The sequence below is a fragment of the Mandrillus leucophaeus genome, unplaced genomic scaffold (assembly GCF_000951045.1).
Source record: "Mandrillus leucophaeus isolate KB7577 unplaced genomic scaffold, Mleu.le_1.0 Scaffold94, whole genome shotgun sequence".
NCBI classification, from domain to species: Eukaryota; Metazoa; Chordata; class Mammalia; order Primates; family Cercopithecidae; genus Mandrillus; species Mandrillus leucophaeus.
In genome coordinates, this window is record NW_012110252.1 from 940633 (window position 1) to 953918 (window position 13286).

The window sequence follows — 13286 nt, forward strand, 5'->3', positions numbered from 1 at the left end:
GAACACACACAGGTTGTGCATACCTAATCTGAAAATGTGAAATCCAATACGCTCCAAAATCCAACAGTTTTGAACACCAACATGACAATACTAGTAGAAAATTCCACACCTGACCTTACATGATGAGTTGCAGTCAAAACTTTGTTTTATGCAAACAATTATTTAAAATAGTGTATAAAATTATCTTTAGGCTATGAGTATAAGGTACATATGAAACAAATAAATTTCCTGTTTAAATTTGGGTCTCATCCCAAAGATATCTCAATATTCCAAAATCTGAAAAAATCCAATACACTTCTGGTCTCACAAATTTCAGGTAAAAAATACTCAACCTATATGCACTTCAGAAACATTGCTTTTCTTTTTTTCTTTTACTATTTTTTTTTAAACAAATTGAAGGTTTGTGGCAACTCTTGAGTCGAGCATATCGATCACTACCATTTCCCCAACATGTGCTCACTTCATGTCTCTGTGTGATAGTTTGGTAATTCTTGCAATATTTCAAACTCTTTCATTATTATGTCTGGTGATGGTGAGCTGCAATCAGTGATCTTTGACCTTACCACTGTAATTGTTTTAGGGGACCACAAACCACACCCATATAAGACAGTGAACTTAGTTGATAAATGCTGTAGGTGTTCTGATTGCGCCACCAACTGGCTGATGCCCCATCTCTTCTCCCTCTCTTTGGTCATACCTATTCACTGAGACAAAACAATATTGAAATTAGGTCAATTGGCCAGGTGTGGTGGCTTACACCTGTAATCCCAGCACTTTGGGAGGCCAAGGCAGGTGGATCACGAGGTCAGGAGATCAAGACCATCCTGGCTAACACAGTGAAACCCTGTCTCTATTAAAAATACAAAAAATTAGCCGGGCATGGTGGTGGGTGCCTGTAGCCCCAGTGACTTCAGAGGCGGAGGCTGAGGCAGCAGAATGGTGTGAACACAGGAGGTGGAGCTTGCAGTGAGCCGAGATTGCACCACTGCACTCCAGCCTGGGTGACAGAGCAAGACTCCCTCTCAAAAAAAAGAAATTAGGTCAGTTAATAACCCTGCGATGGCCTCCACATGTTTAAGTGAAAGTAAGAGTCACAGATCTCTCACTTTAAATCAAAAGTTAGAAATGATTAAGCTTAGCAAGAAAGGCCTGTTGAAAGGTGAGACAGGCTGAAAGCCTAGGCCTCAAGCTAGGCCTCTTTGCATCAAATAGTTACCCAAGCTGTGAATGCAAAGGAAAAGTTCTTGAAAGAAGTAAAAATTGCTACTCCAGTGAACACACAGATGGTAAGAAAGCAAAATAGCCTTATTGCTGATATGGAGGTTTCAGGGGTCCAGACAGATGATCAAACCAGCCACCATATTCCCTTAGGCAAAAGTCTAACCCAGTAGAAGGCACTCTCTTCAATTCTATAAAGGTTGAGAGAGATAAGGAAGCTGCAGAAGTTGAAAGCTAACAAAGACTGATTTGTGAGGTTTAGGGAAAATGACACCATCTCCATAACGTAAACATGCAACGTGAAGCAGCAAGTGTTGAAGAAGCTGCAGCAAATTACCCAGAAGATCTAAGATCATTGATGAAGGTGGTCACTAAACAACAGATTTTCAATGTAGACAAAACAGCTTTCTATTGGAAGATGCTATTCTAGGACTTTCATAGAGAGAAGTCAATGCCCTGCTTCAAAGCTTCAAAAGACAGGTTGACTCTCTTTAGAAGCTGATGGAGACGCTTAACTTTAAGTTGAAGCCAGTGTTCATTTAACATTCTGAAAATTCTAGGGCCGTTAAGAACTATGCTAAAAGTACTCTGCCTGTGTACTTTTATAGAGCCTGTGCTCCATAAATGAAACAAAGCCTGGATGACAGCACATCTGTTTGCAACAGGTATGCTATTTACGAATACTTAAAATCCTCTGTTGACACCTACTGCTCAGTAGACTCCTTTTAAAAGACTCCTTTTAAAAGAAGACTCCTTTTAAAGCACTTACTGTTCATTGATAAAGTACCTTGTCACCCAAGAGCTCTGATGGAGATGTAAAAAGAAATGAATGTTCTTTTGCCTGCTAACACAACAGTATTTTTCAGCCCATGTGTCAATGATTAATTTCTATTTTTAAGTCTCATATTTATGAAATACACTATGTAAGTCTACATGGCTGCCAAAGATAGTAATTCCTCTGATGCACTGGGTAAAGTAAGCTAAAAACCTTCTGGAAAGGATTCATCATGCTAGATGCCATTAACAACATTCGTGGGCATGGTGGCTCATGCCTGTAATCCCAACACTGGGAGGCTGAGGCAGGATTGCTTGAGGCCAGAAGTTTGAGACCAGCCTGGGCTACAGAGCAAGACCCTGTCCCTACAAAAATAAATAAATAAATAAAAATAAAAACAGACAGATGTGGTGGCATGCACCAGCAAAGAAGTGGGAGAACTGCTAGAGCCCCAAAGTTCAAGGTTACAATGAGCTATGACAGCAGCACTACACTCCAACCTGGGCAACAGAGCAAGACCTCCATGTCTTAAAAGAACATTTATGATTCATGGGAGGAGGTCAAAATATCAACGTTTAAAAATTTTTATTTTTTGACCACCTAGGCATCTGTGAAGTTACAAAATATCAAAAAGAGTCTGGAAGAAATCGATTTCAACCTTCATGGATGACTTCGAGGGGTTCCAGACTACCCCGGGTAAAGTAGCTACAGATGTGGTGGAAACTGTAAGAGAACTAGAATCAGAAGTGGGGCTTAAAGATGTGTTTGAATTGTTGCTCATTATATCATTTGTTCACGATTATGGATGAGCAAAGAATGTGATTTCTTGAGATGGACTCTACTCCTAGTTAAGTCTATTTCTGTAAGCATTGTTGAAATAGCAACAAAGGATTTAGAATATTACACAAACTTAGTTGTAAAGTAGTAGGAAAATTGGAGAGGACTGACTACAATTTTGAAAGAAGTTCTACTGTGGGTAAAATGCTTTCCAACAGCAGCACATGCTATTGAGAAATCTTTCATGAAAGGAAGTGCCCATCAACTGCTGTCATTGTCTTATTTTCAGATATTGCCACAGTCACTCCAACCTTCAGCAACAACCATCTTGATCGGTCAGCAGCCACCAACACTGAAGCAAGACTTTCCACCAGCAAAAAGATTACAACCTGCTGAAGGCTCAGATGATTATTAGAATTTTTAAGCAATATTTAAAAATTAAGATATGTGCATTTTTTAGACACAATGCTCTTCACACTTTAAATAGACTACAGAATTATATAAAACTCTTTTTTTTTTTTTTAAAGCGATAACGTCAGTAGTAAACCTAACTTTCAAATGCACTGGGATACCAAAAAAGGTATATAACTCACTTTTTCATGGTTGTCTGGAACTGAACTCGCAGTATCTCCTAGGTGTGCCTGCAATTCTTTTGGGATCCATTCTAGTTGCTGTATCAATACAATCACGCACTGCATAATGACATTTCAGTCAACAATGGACTGCATAAATGACAGTGGTCCCATAAGACTATGTTGGTGAAAAATTCCTAGTACCTAAGGATTATCACAGCCTTCGTAACACATTACTCACATGTTTATGGTGATGCTGGTGTAAACCTACCGCATTGCTATATGCATATGACTATATGAAAGTATAGCACATACATATGTACAGCACATAATACTTGATAATGGTAATAAATGACTATGATACTGATTTATGTATTTACTACACTTATTATTTTAGAGTGTACTCCTTCTATTTAAAACATTAGATTAAAAATTAGATTAAAAATTATATTTTAAAAATTGTATTAAAAATTATATAAAATAATTAGAAGTTAACTGTCAAACAGCTCAAGGAGGTCCTTCAAGAAGTATTCCAGAAAAAGACATTAACATCAAGATGATAGATTCATGTGTGTAATTGTCTTTGAAGACCTTCCGGTGGGACAAGATACAAAGATGGAAGACAATGATACTGATGATCCTGACCACATGCACAGGCCTAGGCTAATGCATGTGTTTACATTTTAGTTTTTAACAAAAAATTTTAAAGGAAAAACAACAACAACAACAAAAACTTTTAGGCCAGGTGCAGTGGCTCACGTTTGTAATCCAAGCACGTTGGGAGGCTGAGGTGGGTGGGTCACCTGAGGTCAGGAGTTCAAGACCAGCCTGGCCAACATGGTGAAACCCTGTCTCTACCAAAAATACAAAAATTAGCCGGGCATGCTGGTGGGCACCTGTAGTCCCAGCTACTCGGGAGGATGAGGCAGGAGAATCGCTTGAATCCAGGAGGCGGAGGTTGCACTGAGCCAAGATCGTGCCACTGCACTCCAGCCTGGGTGACGGTGATGACAGCAAAACTCCTTCACAAAAACAAACAAACGAATCCCCAAAAATTGTAAAACAGAAAATGCTTATAGGGCAAGGATATAAAGAAAAAATATTTTTGTACAGCTGTACTATGTCTATTTTAAGCTAAGTGTTACTACAAAAGGGTCAAAACTTAAAATTTTAAAAAATTTATATAGTGAAAAGTTATAGCAAACTTAATTTTTTAGATAGAAAAATATTTTATAAATTTAGTGAAACCCAAGTATACAGCATTTATGAAGTCTACAATGGTGTATGATTATGTCAGAGGCCTCTGCATCCACTCACTGGCTCACCTAAAATAATTTCCAGTGCTGCAAGCCACATTCATTGTAAGTGCCTTAGGCATACTATTTAAAAATATTTTATACCTTATTTTTACTGTACCTTGTCTTTATTTAGATATACAGATACTTAACCATGATGTTAGAATTGCCTACAGTATTTAGTGTAGTAGCATACTGTATAGGTTTGTAGCCCAGGAGCAACAGGCCATACATACCATATAATTTAAGTATCTATAAGGCTATATACCATGTAGGTTTGTGTAAGCACACTCCATGATGTTGGCACAACAAAACTGTCTAATGACACATTTCTCAGAACTTATCCCTAATGTTAAACAACGTGTGACTGCAGTTTGTTCCTTTTTTTATGGCAGCGTAGTATTCCATGGTATGGATGTATCACAGTTCAACAATTCATGCAGCAAAGGACATCTGGGTTGTTCCCAGTAAAAAACAAATAGATATGCAGTAATTCTGTATGAAGGAAGCTTCTTTCCCAAGAGCATGTTACAAATGAGAGCCCACTGGGCACAGTGGCTCATGCCTGTAATCCCAGCTACTAGGGAGGCTAAGGCAGGAGAATCGCTTGAGCCCAGGAGGAAGAGGTTGCAGTGAGCCAAGACCACACCACTACACTCCAGCCTGGGCAACAGAGCGAGACTCTGTCTCAAAAAAATAAAAAAATAAAATAAAATAAAATAAAATATTAAATAAAATAGAGGCTTACTAAAATGAAGGCCTAGGCTGTGGGCATGATGGCTCATGCCTGTAATCCCAGCACTTTGGGAGACCAAGGTGGGCAGATCACTTGAGGTCAGGAGTTCGAGACCACCCTGGCCAATACGGCAAAACCTCGTCTCTACCAAAAATACAAACATTAGCCAGCATGGTGGCTTGTGCCTGTAGTCCCAGCTACCTGGGGGACTGAGGAAGGAGAATTGCTTGAATCTGGGAGGCAGAGGTTGCAGCGGGCCAAGATTGTGCCACTGCACTCCAGCCTGGGCGACAGAGTGAGACTTCGTCTCAAAAATAAATAAATAAATAAATAAAAAGAAAGATTAATGCTCACTTTAGCTATTGTTTTGTACACATGTTGTATACATGTACAAAGAAGTTTGATTTCACAACAGTAAGACTTTTTTTTTTTTTTTTTTAATTCCAGAGCTTCTCTCCCCACTGAGGGGCAAGGTAACAAAGTAAATCCACAGTTAAGCTACCTCAGACTGTAAGGTGGTAGTTTACTCTAGTTATGGAACTTGTTTCTGTCCTAAGAGCACCAGGGACCTGTTTTGTGGAAAATAATTTTTCCCCAGATGGTACAGGGGGTGAGGAGGATGGTTATGGGATGAAACTGTTCTATCTCAGATCTTTAGGCATTAGATTCTCATAAGAAGCACGCCACCTAGATCCCTTGCATGTGCAGTTCACAATAGGGTTTGCAATCATATGAGAATCTAATGCCTCCACTGATCTGACAGGAGGCAGAGCTCAGGTGGTGATGTTCACGGTTCACTCAGACACCTCCTGCTGTGTGACCCAGTTCCTAAGGGCTGGGGACCCCTGCCTTAAAGGACAGGTTAGCGAAGTTAATTGTACAACTAACCCACAAAAGTAATTTATATTTGTCATTCATGAAACTAATGTTGTGAGAAGTCAAATTCGCTATTTTAAAACCTTAGATCAGACAATATCAAGTTATTCCCTCTTGAGAATGGTCAAGAATAAAAACAAAGGTAGTTTATTTTCTCTACTTAATTTCTTTGTCAGACGAAGTCATTATAGGGAGTTGTAGATAAAAACTTTAGTAAAGCAAACATCATTTAAACATGCTGTGCAATCTACTATTCATGTAACAGGCTGGGTGCAGTGGCTTATGCCTGTAATTCCAGCACTTTGGCAGGCCAAGGCAGGAGCATCGCTTGAGCCCAGGAGGTGGGAGACCAGCCTGGGTAACACAGTAAGAACCTGTCTCTACTAAATTAAAAAAATTAGCCATGTGCCTGTAGTCCTAGTGACAAGCCTGTAGTCCTAGTTACTTGGGAGCATAAGATGGGAGGCTCATTTGAGCCTCAGAGTTTAAGGCTGTGGTAAGCTATGATCCTGTCGCTGCACTCCAGTCTGGGTGACAGGGTGAAACCTGTCTCTTAAAAAAATAAAAAATGAAATGAGGTGGCTCAAAAACCTTACAACTTTCCTAAAGAAGTGAGCTGACAGGTAGAAATTTGGAAAAAACTCACAAATATAAAATTCACAAGTCAAAGAGGGAACAAAGATCATAAACTATAGGCTTTCAAAATTCTCAGAAAAAGAAATTTAAGTTAATATGTGTGTATGGAGACTAAGAATGGGTAAGATGAGGCAAAATATTAAAGATAAAACCTAGATATAAAAAAAACAAATTGCTGGAAAATAAGGTATAAAACTAGCTTTGGGCCAGGATTTAGTTTCATCTCTATTTCAACCCTCAGCCAATAACTAATTGAATTAAATTCTGGAAATGACATACATTCATGAGGACGCTAATGTCTTATTAGGTACAAGCAAATGTGTTTAATTATATAACTTCCTTATTTGAGAAGCAAAGTTAACTTGACAAAATTTTGTTTAATTATATGATTTAATTCTTTGCACATGTCCATATTATTAAACAGTACAGGAAGTCTTAAGGATTAAGTCTTAAGATGATTTTTTTTTAAAGTTTACAATTATACAGAGAAAAAACTGACTTCCTTCTCTTCACAATAGCCATCTCATTCCATTTTATTTATTTATTTATTTATTTATTTATTTATTTATTTATTTATTTATTTTTTGAGACAAAGTCTTGCTCTGTCGCCAGGCTGGAGTGCAGTGGCGCAATCTCGGCTCACCGCAACCTCCGCCTCCCAGGTTCAAGCGATTCTCCTGACTCAGCTTCCCAAGTAGCTGGGACTACAGGCGCCCACCGACACGCCCTACTAATTTTTGTATTTTTAGTAGAGATGGGGTTTCACCATACTGGCCAGGCTGGTCTCAAACTGCTGACCTTGTGATCTGCCTGTCTCGGCCTCCCAAAGTGCTGGGATTACAGGCGTGAACCACCCCGCCCGGCCCTTCATTTTAGTTATCTTAAGTTATAAGAAATAAATTATCCCTATATGCAAATGTGGTTATAAAGACAGAGTATTGATTCTGCGGTTTGGTGCTGCAATAGCTATTTGAAAATTACATTACCATTTGTTACCACGCCTCCTTGACACACTAATTCCCCAACTTATTTACAACAGAATATGGAAAGTCAATAGTGAAATTTTCTAATTCAAATAGCAATAGTATTTTACAAACCTATCAAGCCTTGTTCATCACTGTAACATTTTCCAAGAATGGGAAAAACAAAACTGCTACCAATTTTCACTACTTTATTGCTGAGAAATTAAAACTTAATACTAACTCAAATGGATGAAATTAGGTATACTAAAGTACCAGTTCAACAAAAGAAAAAAAAAAACCTATTACTTGCAATGCATGGCAATGCACATCTTCTGCATAATATTTGACAAAGCTCATTTCAAGTTTATATAATTTTCTATTGCTACTATCATGTAACACCTCCTTGGAGGAGCACCCATTTGTACGAGGTCCAATGACTTGGGAGGCCCACCGTATATACCGCAGCTCATTATTTTGCTTAAGGTGCAGCTTGTTTTGAACTCTGACTGTGCATTCCTGTCTAACTATAGAAATTCTAAGAACACTATTATGTGTGAAGAGTCAGTAAATTTTCAGAAATGCCTAGGAAGAGAAAGGAATAGCATCTCTCACGAGCTGTTTCACAGAAAAGGAACACTCAAGTGTTGATAAATAAGGAGAATTAAAAAACAGCAACAAAACTGTAGTCACATATGGTCATAACAATTTCAAATGATTTGCTTAATCTTAACTGTGTATTAAATAGTTCAAATGTCGCCTGGTAGCACAATGAATATGGATAGCATGTATATAAACTAGAGCTTGAAACATGTATCAGCTAAATAAAATTTAAAAGATATTACAATAGTTAACCACTACATGGAGTACACTAATTATTATTCCCAATAATCCATTTGAAATATATTCCACAGACACTTGTATTTTAATTCAAAGTCAAAAAAACTTCCATAAGGGAATCAAAAATAGCCACAAACTGTGCTTAAGTCACTATACAAATTAATACGCCTATGGTACTCTTCAGTAACAGAATGTGTTCGAAGGCTGCAACACCACCCTCAGCATAGGAACAACAATCCCATTCTCTAAATATGCATGAAAATAATAACAGTTAATATTTAATTGCACAAACTGTGTCAGGCTCAATGCTAGGGGATTTACATACTTTATCTCTAATTTTCTGTTTTCTTTGTTTTTAAGATGGAGTTTCACTCTTGTTGCCCAGGCTGGAGTTCAATGGCCTGATCTCCACTCACCACTGCCTCCCTGGTTAAGCAATTCTCCTGCCTCAGCCTCCCGAGTAGCTGAGATTACAGGTGCCCACCACCACACGCAACTAATTTTTTGTATTTTTAGTAGAGACAGGGTTTCTCCATGTTGGTCAGGCTGGTCTCCAACTCCCGACCTCAGGTGATCCGCCTGCCTCAGCCTCCCAAAGTGCTAGGATTACAGGTGTGAGCCACTGTGCCCAGCCGTTACTATATATTTATCTCTAATTTTCATAACTTCTTAAGTTAAGCATTATCATCCTCATTTTACAGATGAGGAAACCGAACTGAGGTTCATGGAGGGATCCAACAGCCAGGAAGAAAATGTAGACGACTCCTAAATTTTCAACAGTCTTTTCTCTATATAAATCACTCAAGATCTGAAAGTATCAATTGTATAATTTATCAATTAACTCTTAAGTTTTGGAAAATACTATGCTGGCAGCTGGCAATATATGTTACAGGAACTTTGTGGGGATCTCAGGGGACTTACCTTTTAAGGCTATCTATTTATTTTTTTGAGATGATGTTCTGCTATACTGCCTAGGCTGGCCTTTAACTCCTGGGCTCAAGTGATCCTCTCACCTCATACTCCTGAGTAGCAGGGACTACAGGTGACTACTATATGGCTGGCAATTTTCATTTCTTAATAGATACCCAAATTTCCTCCAGGATCTGAACATATCTATGTCAATCCTGTATCCAGGTGTACTAGTTATGGAATATAGAAGACCATTAAGCCACCATAGTCTTCAGACCCTGAAGAAATGATCAAAACTCAGATATTTCTTCAGAACCCAGGTTTATTCTGCCAACAAGTAAACCTCAGAAATGAGCCTAGAATTTTAACTCTGATCACAGGTATGTCTACTACAGACTATAGAATCCATGATTTAAAGACATATTCTTCCAGGCATAAAAGCAGAGTGGTATTTGAAAAGACAAGCACTTGATCAAAACGTGATGAGGAAATCATAACAGAATGCCCTAAAAATAGCCAAATATGCCAAATTTTTAGAAATTGAGACGTGTCCAATTATTCCTATCAGACTGGTATCCTACTAAATACTTAGAAGATCTTGTTTCAAATATTATAAATGGGTAGACTTCCAGTTTGACTTTAACCATCTTTTCATTTAAAAGTTTTTGTCATCAAAGACATTTAAGCTAAAAAGGGTTTCTTAAAGTTACAATTAGGTAAACTATAACCATGAAGATACATATATTTAGAAAATTTTATTAGAAAAACCATTTGCTGTTCACGAATCCTAATTTGGAAAGCACCTCTTCACCTTTTACTTAGTTAACTTACTATCCCAGGACAATTACACACGGAGCATGATAGTCCCAATAATTTAAGTTTCTTTATAAAAACAAGCTCAACAGAGGCATCCTTTGGACCTAGTCACAACAACAAAACAAAACACAACACCAAAAAACTTCAAAGCACACAAAAATTTGTTGGCAGCCTAAGGCTCAGTCATCAAAACGTGTGTAAATCAGATCCCGGGGGACCGTGACACTGACAGTCATTCAACTTTCTTTTTAATATTCCCATTGTGCTTTTGCTGATACCACAGGGAAAATGTACCTACATTTCACCAACCGGTCGAAGCTGAAAATTCTCTTGGTGCAAGGCCAGGGGATGCGGCCGTGGGAGCCCGGGGCACCGGCGCCAGCCACCCGAGAGAGCAGCACCACGCTCCTGGCAGGCCTGCTGTGGCTGGCTCCCGAGTCCCTGGGGCTGCAAGAGCAGCCGCGGAGGCAGCAGCAGCCATGGCAGGGACTCGGGAACCTTTTCCCCTGCCTCCTCCGCTAGGCCTCGAGGGGTTTGCTTTTCACATGGCCCCCGAGTGGGGGCGGTGGGCACAAGGTAGTGGCTGCAGCTGCAGCCGCAGCCGCAGCCGCGGGCCAGGCGAGACTGGCTCACTCGGAACCCGACCTAACGGCGGGCTGGCAGCAGCGGGACGTCGGAAGGCCCTGGCTGGAGCGCCGACGACGCGGCGGGGAAGGCCACCTTCTCACACACCGCATCTCTCCCCTGCCTGCCTCCTTCTCCGTTAGCGCTACCGGTTGGCGGGCGGGGGAGGGGAGCGAGGCGCGTTATTCCCGGGGAGCTGGACGGGGGAGGGGAGGGCATCTCTTACCCGCGTTACTGAGGAGGAGGAGGCGGTTGGAGCGCGGCGCGGCGGGGCGACGGCGGGGCTGGGTGGGTGCAAGTAAGAGTCTTACGAAAGGGAATTAACCCCATCACCAGCCCGGACACCGGCTCCAGCGGCAGCCGCGGCTGGCAGAATCCCGCCCCTTCCCACCACGCACTAGCCCCGCCTCTTCGTTCTCTTTGAGCGGCAGCCGACTACTCATAGGTTGTACGTCCCCGGAGTGACATGGGTGTTGCCCAATCACGCTTGAAAAAACTGCCTTCTCTCCACCCCTTTACCTCCTCCCAGGCCTCGGAGAGCCGTGCCAAATCTTCCTCCAACCTCAAGAGAAAAAGAACCAATCCGTGATAAGTAACCGCCCTTGAAGGGCGCAAAAGCCAACCAATGGTAAAACTAGGAGGACAGCCATTTTGCCCACTTGTAAAAGAGCTACCTTTTCCCACGAGTTGGATCCTGAGGTGAGGGAGTTTCGTGAGTTTTTACTGACTCGAGGTATTTAAAAGACAACCATATTTCCTCAGGGGGTATTCATAGTGCTTTTTAGGGGTAAAGGAAAATTATCCTCCATGTGGGGCGAAGTGAGGCATGCTGCTTAAGGGCTTGGCTCCTCCCCTTAGCGCTAACGGGTTCTGAAACGAACACCTGGTTTCTCCAGCGTCAGTGGCGGAGGGCGGGTCAGTGCTCTTTTCGACCTGGAGTGGACTACAATTCCCAATACGCTTTTCCCCTGCTCATAACCTCTCCTCCGTTCACCTGTCGCGGTGGTTGGCTGGAATTGTAGTTCCTGAGAGGTACCCATGGCGCCGCCTCAGCCAATGAAAAGGGACAGAGTTTTGAATGACTTGGAATTAGGGAGGAGAACGAGTTGTCGCGAGGCTATACTGAGCCCTTTTCGCAACCCTAGCAGGAGAGAAATGATGGAAGAAGGGTAAGCAGAAGATTTCCTCAAAACACCATACGGGTTTTAAATTATTAGTACGTATTTGAACTCGTCTACTTTCACGTAGTCCCGTTGAACGTCACTTCCGCTTAGGGGCGGACACGTCCCAAACCTGTGGCGGGAGTTGGAGATGCTGCGGCGAATACGCCAGGTGTGACTGTTTGGAAGTGGCGTGGCGGGCAAGTCGCTAGTTTCTTGCATGGGAGATAAAAAGTTGAACGGAATTGAATGGCATTTTAAGAAAGAGTGGGTGACATGGGATGGGGGTAATTCCCAGGGCCCTCATACTGTCTCCACCCCGGCCTTCAATCCCGGGCGTCTCGGCCTGCTGGCTCAGATTGCACGGCTAAATTTGTAGAAAGTACCTCTAATGCCTTTAGTCTTCGCGTGGTCAGTTCGAACTGTAAAGACAGGGCTCCGAAGTTCTGAACTAACTCCTCCCACATTTACAGACACACTTTTTTTTTTTTTTCTTTTGAGACGAAGTCTTGCTCTGTCGCCAGGATGGAGTGCAGTGGCGAGATCTCGGCTCACTGCAACCCTCGCCTCCCGGGTTCACGCCATTCTCCTGTCTCAGCCTCCCGAGTACTGAGATTACAGGCGTGCGCCACCACGCCTGGCTAATTTTTTTGTATTTTTAGTAGAGACGGGGTTTCACCGCGTTAGCCAGGATGGTCTCGATCTCCTGACCTCGTGATCTGCCCACCTTGGCCTCCCAAAGTGCTGGGTTACAGGCGTGAGCCACCGCGCCCGGCCCCAAACACACTTCTAAAGTCAGCTTTGAAGGAAAAAAGTCACATAAAAGGGCTTTTCTGTTTGAAGGATTGATAATCAAGAGTGGCCCCATCACCATTCTTTGAATAACGACCATTTATTAAATGAGTGGCGGACAGGCGCGGTGGCTCAGGCCTGTAATCCTAGTACTTTGGGAGGCCGAGGCGGGCGGATTACTTGAGGTCAGGAGTTCGAGATCATCCTGGGCAACATGGTGAAACCCTGTGTCTACCAAAAAACACACACACACATTAGCGGACATGGTGGCAGGGATCTGTAGTCCCAGCTACATGGGAGG

The 13286-nt window shown here is 41.7% G+C and overlaps 2 protein-coding genes across 5 annotated transcripts in view; one reads left to right on the plus strand and one right to left on the minus strand.

Annotated features, from left to right (window-relative positions):
- Positions 1-11438, minus strand: part of R3HDM1 (R3H domain containing 1) — a 201970-nt gene extending 190532 nt beyond the window's left edge. For both annotated transcript variants that reach the window (XM_011970280.1, XM_011970278.1), the window contains exon 1: positions 11260-11438. The gene's annotated coding sequence lies outside the window, so the exon portion shown is untranslated. The remainder of the gene's footprint in view (positions 1-11259) is intronic.
- Positions 11439-11655: 217 nt separating this feature from the next.
- Positions 11656-13286, plus strand: part of ZRANB3 (zinc finger, RAN-binding domain containing 3) — a 338584-nt gene continuing 336953 nt past the window's right edge. Inside the window, exon 1 of one of the 3 annotated variants that reach the window (XM_011970281.1) lies at positions 11656-11766. The gene's annotated coding sequence lies outside the window, so the exon portion shown is untranslated. Of the gene's footprint in view, positions 11767-12157; positions 12394-13286 lie in introns of those variants that run through there. The other 2 variants (XM_011970284.1, XM_011970283.1) reach the window with 2 other exon arrangements.